Source organism: Myotis brandtii, unplaced genomic scaffold, assembly GCF_000412655.1.
Source record: "Myotis brandtii unplaced genomic scaffold, ASM41265v1 scaffold3280, whole genome shotgun sequence".
Lineage (NCBI taxonomy): Eukaryota > Metazoa > Chordata > Mammalia > Chiroptera > Vespertilionidae > Myotis > Myotis brandtii.
The window spans coordinates 54016-62494 of NW_005362627.1; the positions used below are offsets into that span (position 1 = coordinate 54016).

The 8479-nt window shown below is 43.2% G+C and overlaps 1 protein-coding gene across 7 annotated transcripts in view; it reads left to right on the forward strand.

The window, feature by feature from the left end:
- The window catches only part of HECW1 (HECT, C2 and WW domain containing E3 ubiquitin protein ligase 1), a 116225-nt gene that overhangs the window by 14245 nt on the left and 93501 nt on the right, over positions 1 to 8479 (forward strand). For 2 of the 7 annotated variants that reach the window (XM_014543556.1, XM_014543560.1), the window contains exon 2: positions 803 to 895. The exons of 3 other annotated variants lie outside the window; for them this stretch is intronic. The gene's annotated coding sequence lies outside the window, so the exon portion shown is untranslated. Of the gene's footprint in view, positions 1 to 171; positions 267 to 802; positions 896 to 8479 lie in introns of those variants that run through there. 2 more of the 7 variants (XM_014543557.1, XM_014543559.1) reach the window with 1 other exon arrangement.

Consider the following 8479-nt stretch of genomic DNA (forward strand, 5'->3'; position numbering starts at 1 on the left):
CGCCCCGGCCCTCCCAGTGAGAGAGGTGTCGGTGAGGGGGCGGAGAGACCTACGTAATCCCCTCCTCAGCCCACACCCACCCCCGTTCCAAAGCTCTGGGCGGCGGTTTCGCCTGGGGCTCCCCGTAGGTAACCGTGCGCCTGGCCATGTCCCGGGATAACTGATCCGGAGCAGCCGGTCATGTCACCTGCGGTACTGCGACCTGCACACAGGCAGAGAGGAGCCGCGGGGGGGAGTGTGCCTGGTCCATCCATTGGTAGCTGAAGGTGCGCTGCTTTTCATCCCTGCCTCCCGGTCTATGACAATGCAGCCAGATTCGGGGGCTCGCACCAGGCGGTCCTCCACCCCATCCTCATCCAGTGCCTCCCGCCTGCCTTTGCTGGACCGGCCGCTGGGCCTGTTTGCGGAGCGTGGGTGCGTGGGCTGGCTGGCTGTGTTGCGTACAGAGGCCGGACACAGTAACTTCCCTGCCGAATTTCAGCGCGAGGCGGGAGCTGGCAGGGACTCAGGCTGCGGAGATGTCGTCGGGCTTCCTGTGGTTCCAGGCACAGCCTGCCTCGGTCTGCATTGGGCAGACACCAGATACAGCATTGGGTGATTTTCCTGGTTGCGGGAGATACTGTTTGACGTTGCTGTAGTTATTTTTTGTGCTTACTTTTCTTGGGATCTGCAGTGGTGCAATTCTCCCCTTGTTTTTATTTTTTCTCTTGGAAAAGATAACAAGGCTGTCTTCGGCAGAAATGGATATAGGAAGACAAGCATAGTTCAAAGACTAAGGGGGGCATCTTTTCTCTTTTCCTAGGATTTGAGTGCGATGTAGGAGGGCAGATGCCCTGGGAAAAGGCCAGCCTTTAAAGACCCAAGAAGTGTCATTGTCCAAGACCTCACAAAGCAGGTAGCCATATCTGCGTTTCTCATCAGCGGACTCCCTCGGCTTTGGCTATTACAGCAATTCGTTCTGGATCGCGGATTCATTTTGAAAATGTGTGTTGTTCACTAAGAAGGGATTAGGGTCCTCATGCCTACCCTGGCATGATGTGTGTATCTGATTGGTAGAGGAATAGTGTGTGGTAGAATTCCCTGGTGCCCCTTCTTTCTCTTTGCTGCCTCCTCCGGAATGTGGCACTGGAGAAATGCAGCACGCTTTTAATTCCTAGACCTGCAGGACTTCAGAGTGTTTAATTTAATAAAGCATGTTCTGACTAATTCTGGAATCCCAGGCTAGTGCCGTTGGCAGCTTTGTGAGATGACAGTTCTGCTTTTGTCTGGGGTAGTTATTTCACAGAGGCAAATTGCTTAAGTTTGTTCAGATTGTGTACCTTATTGGCTTGGTGGAGAGATCACATCCTGAGCCAGAACAGTCTGTAAATGCATCAGCATAGAGGGACTGCAGCTGCTGGGATCTGTTTGCGTAGCGACATTTGATCCCTTTTAAAGACGGGTGTTTTAAAAGATCACTTTAGGCTTTACCTTCTCTGACGTTTGCATCTGATATGACTACTAATAGAGGAAATGCTAACAGACCAGATGTGATCATGGAAAGACAAGCCTCCTCAGCCCCTTCCTTAGCTGTAAAGTGAGTAAGTCGGGCTAGCTGTGGTTCCTCCCAGTTCCAACATTGTGTGATAAGGTAGAAGAGGATGAAGTTACCCAGTTTAGCCATCCAAATGGTTATGGCCCAAAGTGTGTAAGCAAAGCAGGGATTGATTCCTGAATTTATGGCTTGTTTTTATTCCTGCAAGGTTGTTGTTTTTTAACCCCAGTATCTGCATTTTTCTCATAAATTAAATTAGGCAACAACTAAAACAGGTCATTTTTTAAAATCCACTATAGCAAAAATATTTTGTGGGGTTGAAGGAGAGAGAAGGATGTTGAATTCATAGGATAACAGGTTTTCTCTTCATTTGTGGATTAGTTATCTATTCCAGCCCTGTCATTTGTGGATAATTGAGACTGTAGCTTATTTCCAATGATTTTTGTTTTGTTTTGAATGAAACACTCTATGTAGCTTTTTCATCCTGCACAGCAGTTGGCAATAGCATGACTTACTTTCCCTGATAGAATTTGGTGTTGCTCATAAAACTTGTTAGCACTGTTCGGCTTGTTATAAAATTGAGTGAGGCAACAATTATTCTAAATAGGCAAGCAAAGTGTTTTCATATGCTTACACTAATTTGTACAATTTAGGGATAGTTGAGATATTTGATCATTGTTTTATGCTTATCCACACAATTTTCCACAGCAGTGTGCTACTTTTTTTAAAGTTACAATCAAAATAACTTCCTGAAAAAAATAGTACCTGTCAGCATAATGAATCGCTCCCCCTCCAATTTTCCCATAAGCCTTTTGTCCATGCCACTAAGGCAGCACTTATATATTGCAAGTACGTGAGTTGTGAACAGCCCACAGCCTCCTTGTCTTACAAATAGTGTGAGTATCTTGAGGACAAGGACATTATTAAATTTATCTCTCATCTCTTCAGCACCTTGAACTTTGCCCAGTCCATGGTATGCCCTTAGGCAGCGGTTCTCAACCTGTGGGTCGCGACCCCTTTGGCGGTCAAACGACCCTTTCACAGGGGTCGCCTAAGACCATCCTGCATATCAGATATTTACACTACGATTCATAACAGTAGCAACATTACAGTTATGAAGTAGCAACGAAAATAATTTTATGGTTGGGTCACAACATGAGGAACTGTATTTAAAGGGACAGAAGGTTGAGAACCACTGATCTAGAAATGAGGTAGACAGCAAGTTCAAATGCTTCAGGTTTGGGTCTTTTGTTTTTCACTTGGATGACTTATATTGTCCATTCTGACAAAATCAATCTGCTACTGCTCTGTTCTGTCTTGCTATAGCCTTTGAAGGAAACGTGTTCTGTCCAAGCCCTCTGTCTCCTAAGTGGCACTTAAACGGAAAGCGTGAGTGAGTGCCCTCCTGCCCCCACCCTCCACAAGTGCTTCTGAAACAACCCAGCAGTTCCATTGATTTGGCCATCGTTCCTGGCCAGCTCACCCCAACAGAGTTGCCCAACAGGCAAATTTCTGAGCTAACAGGTGTTACTTATTGATAAAGCAACCCCTGCTTCTCTCCCATCACCTTCTTCCTTTCCATCTTACAAAACAGAACAGGTGACGGTTAGGAAACTAGGAAGTACAGTGCTCATATGCCCTTTCTGTAATGCAGCCCTGGGCATGTTTGATGTCTATGGCCTTTTAGAGAAAACAGTGTGAAAGGTTTAGTGTGGCTTTTTCAAGTCACTTTTCTCCTCTCAGGTTTAATTTCTTCTTTAAAAGTAGGGAGTTGAACCAGGTAATCCCAAAGATCACTTCTACCACCATGATTCTGTGATTATTTTTGTTGGTTTATTCAATTGAGCTAATTAGAGGGCAAAAATTATTACTGATAATTTAACTTGACTATATATATGTATATATAGTAGAACTACTTAAGGCTCTCTGTGTCAGCCCCTGGGTTATCTAATAATCATGTTGGGTCCTCTGTTAATGCTATTCTCTACAAATGTAGTAATTTTTTCTTATTTGTAAAACTAGATTTACTGTATTAAAGGAAAAGGTTTGCGGCATTTCCTGTTCCAAGAAGTATACAGTCCCCAACTCCTATATAAAATGTTTAGAACTTTAGGGTTTGATAGTCAAGGTTCCAATACCTGTAGTAAAGCAGTTTTATTTTCACCATGAGTGTGTTTCATGGCTAAATAACTTGCAGCCAGAAGTGTTCCCTGAGATTCATCCAACTATGTCTCTTTCCATTTATTTCTGCTTCCTCGTTTTGCTTTTCCCTCCCTCTCTTATTAGCTCCATGGACCTCCTGTCACATTTCACAAAATATATGCCACTAGTACCATTGCCCACCTCCCCCACCTTCATCATGTCCCTCCAAATGCAGGAGTCGGAGCCTCATAATCTTCCTACTTGTCTCAACCTTTTCTACACCCTTCATGAGTATTGCTTCTCAAGTTTAAATATGAGGACTAGAGGTAGACTAGTTCGTGTGATGATTCTGTTTATAGACATGTATTTCTCATGGAATACATGAAATTATCAGAGCAGTTATCAGATCAATTTTGTTAGAATGGACAATATAAGTCATTCAAGTAAAACACAAGGTATTTGTCTCTTAAAGTCTCTTTCAATACTTTAGGAAACAAAGAAACATATAGATGATTTATAATGTACATCATACTATAATGTTTGGATGTGTGGGTATTGGTAAGTGGTTGTTACCTTCTGTGACACGGTCACTGTAGGGAAATAAGTGGTAGGTGCAGGATGTTACTGTTTATTGGAAAGATATCACAAAGACCACTGGAAAAAAAATAATCTGAATTTCCATAGCAACAAGTGATGTGTGCTGTTCACATTATTAATTAGAAACCCTCAATTTATTGTCTCAAAGCTTGATGCACACAGAGGATGAAAAAATAAGGATAGAGTGTATAGACAGGCTTTTCTCATACTACCAGGCATCTATTGCATTGCAGTATTTTGGGTAGAATTCAGTGGATGGAACTTAAAGCTGGTTCTGGAGTTGGGGGAGGTGGGAAGAGCTGGAAAGAGAAGCCATCTGTGCCCATGATGGAGAGGCTGTCATGTAGACTTCATTTGGGGTTCCTTTTATATATTTAGTGGAACAGATTTTTCTTTTCACACTTTCTAGATCTATTTGTATTGCACAGATGTCAGGGAAATATTGTGTGTGTGAAAGAGGGGAAAAAAAAAAGACCAAAATTCACATTCATGTCCAGGGATTGTAATTTAAGCACGTTGCCCTTAAATTGACACCCACTTAACTTGCACAAATGTGACTTGCCTTTGCTTTCAGGGTATAAGTCACAGCAATTTGAGAAAGAGAAATCTCAGTCCTGCACATTATTAAAATTCAGGGATTCAGGTTAAGAAGGTGAAAAAAAAAAAGATGGGAAGACTAGAATTACGCACTGTAGACCTTGCTAATGGAACCCATCAGTCAGTCATCATTTTCCTTCCTATAGTAAGTACACTGACCAGGTGAAAAAACTACAGGATACATCAATAGATTTCTCTCATTCAAAGGACTTGTCTTTTTCTTTACAATTAGTCATAATTCCTTTTACTATCAAAACTTAAAACTACCTAATTAACAAGTTTTCCCCCTGTTTTTTGAGCACAAGTTATTTTTGTGAAAATAATCCTTTTGAAGTTGAGAAAAAAAATAATTTAGAGGGTTTTCCATGCCATTTCCCCCTCCATCTCCTCAGTGTCGCCTCTGTTCATGATCAGGCACCAGACCTGTGTGTAAAGGGGATGACAGGAGAGAAACTGTTGGCACACAAACGCACTGTAATATATTACACTTTATGGACCCCCCCCCCCCCCCCCCCCCCCCCCCCCCCAGGTAATGTTTGATTTAGACAAACAATACATTTAACATAAACGTAAATTATGGGGGGGAAATGCCTGCCATGCTGCCTGAGACCAAAAAAAGCATCAATTCATTTTTAAGGTCTCTTTGCGCTCCTGCCTCATCTCTCCTTCTGGCTCTCTGAGAGCAGCCCACTTGGGTTCCTGTCCCCACCCGTCCCTTCCACTGTACCCTGGAAGGTCACCAGTGGTCTCTTCCTTGTCAAATACAAGGTCAGTCTCTATCCTCAGCAGCACTTCACATTGTGCACCACTCCCTCTTTCTCAAGCTCCTGGCTTCTAGGACCCCAGATTCTCCTGGTCTTCCTGCCGCCTCCCTGGATCCTCTTCCTCAGGCTCTGTTGATGGCGCCTGAATTTTTATCCCTGCTAACCTCTACTGAACTTTGTCTCTACATGATGGAATTCTGCAGGGTTTGGCTTTCAGGTCTCTTCTCCTCTTATCTACATCCCTGCCTTTGGTTTAATACTGCATTCATGCTGATGATCCCGAGTTGATTTCACCAGTCTTGACGCATCAGACTTAAATATGCCACTGCCAGCATCTTCCCTTGAATGCCACGTAATCTTAAATTTATATGTGGAAACCCTCTCCCCCCAATTTTTACTCCCCAAACCAGTTGCTCAAGCCAAATGCTTTTGTGTCCCCAGATTTCTCTCTCTCACACCCAAATCTAGCTTTCAGAAAATTGCTCTCCCTTCCTCTCACCCCCTCCATCCAGCACGACCACAGCTTAATAAGTCACCATGATTTTGCACTTGAATTTTAGCCAGTGTCTTGTATTTCTTGCCCATCTGCAATCTATTCTCTATACAACAGCTCAAAAGATCATTAATTCATTCAACAAATATTGACTAAGTATCTGCTATGTGTCAGGCATATTTTAGGTGTTGGCATGTAGCATAAATACAACAGTCACAATACCTATTATGTCTTTGCCCACAATCCTTCACTGTTTCCATCCTGCTCAGAATGAAACCCAAACTCTTCATTTGGCTACAAGGTTCTTCATAACTGGGCCTCCAGCTCCTGCCTCACCATTCTCCTTTCCCTGCTCACCAGCTCCCAGTCCTCAATCTCCTTCCTCTTCCTAGAAGATGTCAGGCACACTCTCATCTCACATGCTGTTCCCTTGATCTGGGGGATATCGCCTGGCTACAGGCAAGCTTGCTCCCTTGGCTAATGAGATATCACACCTTCATAAAGGCTTTCCCTAATGCCCCATTTACACTGTGCTCTCTTCCATTTACCTAATTTCTTTTGTCTTCACACCACTTAGCACCACCTGATTTTATATATATATATTATTGCTTATGTGTCTGTTTTCTGTCTCCCCTTCTAACTTATAAACACACTAGAGCAGGGACCTGTTTCTTTGCTCAGTGCCTGGAACATAATAGACACACTCTTTATGAGATCAAATTCCTTTAGAATCTGCTGGATTAGAGTGTGGGTGGTATTTTTAGGTCTCTGGATCCTCTAAGAATACTCTTTTTCTTTTCCATAAATTATTTCTCCTACTTCTCATAGTGGAGGTTGGGAGTCTTTAGTTAGTAGGGATTCTGTTATTCTGCTTGGGCATTTAGCTAGTACCGATTCTGTTATTTATCCTGGCTGCGTTCTCTAACTCTTAAAGTTGGAGTTTGTCCTGGCTTCCTTTTTAGCACCCAGCAAGTAGCATTTGGTCACTCAGTTATTAGTGTTTGCCATGACGAAGTAATGGATTGAGCTAAAGCCAACCCGCAGTCACTCAATTATTGTTTAATTGAATCACTTACTTGTTGTTGTTGCCAGAACGTGATAAAATTGTTGTCTGCCCTCCTGTCACTACCTCCTCTGGGCCACATTGACTTTGTCATCTGGAATGTGAGCATGTGATTCCTGAGTTCAAAACCCTTGGAAGCCGCCAAAGTCTACACAATAAACAACCAACTACCCAGGCTGGCCTGGTAGGCCTGTGCGGCTGTAGATAGACATGTTCCCAGAATGTTCCAGTGACCTCTGCTACAGTCAAGTGAATCTTTTTTTCCAAACATGCTCTGTGTGCTTGCTTACAATTGTGTATTTTTTTCCTTATTCTGTATCCTACTCTTCAATCCCCTACCCATCTGTAAATTTCTTCATTTTAAAGATCTAGCTTAAATCTCACCTCCTAGCAGAAGCCATCACTTAGTTTCCCAATAGAAGGATATCATTCTTCCCCCCACTGTGTTCCCTGTGATAGGTATCATTGCATGTCCTTACTAACTGTTCTGCCTTTCAACCTCCCTTTATATGATGAGCTGGCTCCCCAAGGTTAAGGGCTGTGTCACATTTATCTTAGTATCTTGAAGACAATTGTCCCATCATCAGCCACTGCAGGTACTTCTCTGAATCTTAAATGAATAAGTGACCCAAGGAAAAACCCAGGAGTCGAGAAGGTCTGCATTTTATTGCTTCTAGATTGGCTTGATGTACAATGTTTGCCTCCATGAAATGTATGTCATAAGGATGGGTAGAAAGTTGGGAGAGGCAAGCTCCACCAAGAATGGAATTTCTATGTGCTTTTTTAGTTGATTCTCCTATTTAAGGATGGAATGCAGTTTATAGTTGGATGATATCTTAAATTTCTAATATCCTTGTTATATATTCTTAGTGAGAAAACTTCTCATTAAGGGGACTGGAGAGGCTTTCCTGAAAACACACAGTTAGACAGGGAGCCTGTCTTCACCCTACTTTCCCGCCCTGCCATGAATAGTGCAAATATATAGAAACTAGAGGCCTGATGCATGAAAATTCGTGCAAAAGTAGTCCTTCCTTCCCCTCCCTGCTGGCACTGGCTTCCCTCTGGCATCAGGGACCCAGGCTTCACTCTGGCCGCCACCAGCAGGCGCCCAGGACCTGGGCTGCTTCCCTCCGGCTGCCACTGGCAGGCGCCCAGGACCCGGGCTGCTTTGCTCCGGCCTGGCTTCGTCCGGAAGGATGCCCAGAAGGACATTTGGTCTAATTAGCATATTACCCTTTTATTATTATAGATATATATCTATATATATGATATATAAATACATATGTATA